Raw genomic sequence first — 1,154 nt, 5'->3', positions numbered from 1 at the left:
AGTATAATTTTTATTATTTGAAGAATATTATATAGCATTATTGTGTATTTATTTTTATTTTATATTTGACTAATTTAATTAAAAATGCACGATTATATATATAATCATATTACTAAATATTAGGTTATAGAAAAAATTATTAGAATATATATATATATATTAAAAAATAATGAGAGACCTAAGGCTACACTTATATAGAGATGGTATATGGTATACAATGTGGCTACGCTTTACAAGTGATGCAGTAGCGTTGCGTAGCCTATTCTGGCAAAAATAGAAGCTGAAAAGCGTAGCCTTTGGTCCTGGACAGCATCACTTGAAAAACGCACCCTATTCCCAAACGCCAAAAGCGTAGCCCTTGGTGCAAAAAAGCATAGCCTTTGAGAATAGGCAACGGTCGAATAGAAATCACCCCAAAAAACATAGCCGTAGCCCAGAAAGCGTAGCCATAGCCTAAGAAATCATTTTTTTTTCACTTTTGGCTACACTTTTCAAATGTACCTGAATGTGTGTTTTTCTTGTAGTGCATGAAAGGTTAACATGTCATAAAATAATTCTTATATTTTAACTTGACATGACATATTAATCAATCATTTTTTGATAGGTGGTATTAACCTGTTGTCATCATGGCATACAAGATACTTAATGTGATGCATTATTATCTAACTAACTTTGTCATCATGTCTGTGATGTCCGTAATGTTTAACGTAATATCATTATCTAATTGATTGAAAAATTGATCTAACTTATGATTATGTCTTTTAAAATCTAATATGACTAATAAATTTTTTTAAAGATTAATTTAAAAATTAGTTATTTTTTAAAGATGAATTTGAGAATTAACTGGATTTATTTACAAGAGAAGAATTATGTTATAATATATACATGTTTGCACAAAAATAATGATTTGTGCATAGTTAGAACAATATAATTGGCACTTGGTGACAGAGAAACAAAAGTACACAAATTAGAATATTTGGAAAACAAAATTTAGAATATTAATTTTTCTTATATGAAAAAACAATTCTATCAGATTTTAACATGACAATAAATATAGGCATAACTATTTATATAATTTGCAACCATTGAATTTGTTTTTTTTTCAACTATTCAAATCTTGCACTTTAAACAAGTCTAAGAATACTTCTTTTAAT

The sequence above is a fragment of the Arachis ipaensis genome, chromosome B10 (assembly GCF_000816755.2).
Source record: "Arachis ipaensis cultivar K30076 chromosome B10, Araip1.1, whole genome shotgun sequence".
NCBI classification, from domain to species: Eukaryota; Viridiplantae; Streptophyta; class Magnoliopsida; order Fabales; family Fabaceae; genus Arachis; species Arachis ipaensis.
The sequence above is the reverse complement of the archived record's forward strand: the minus strand, read 5'-3'. Positions refer to the sequence as shown.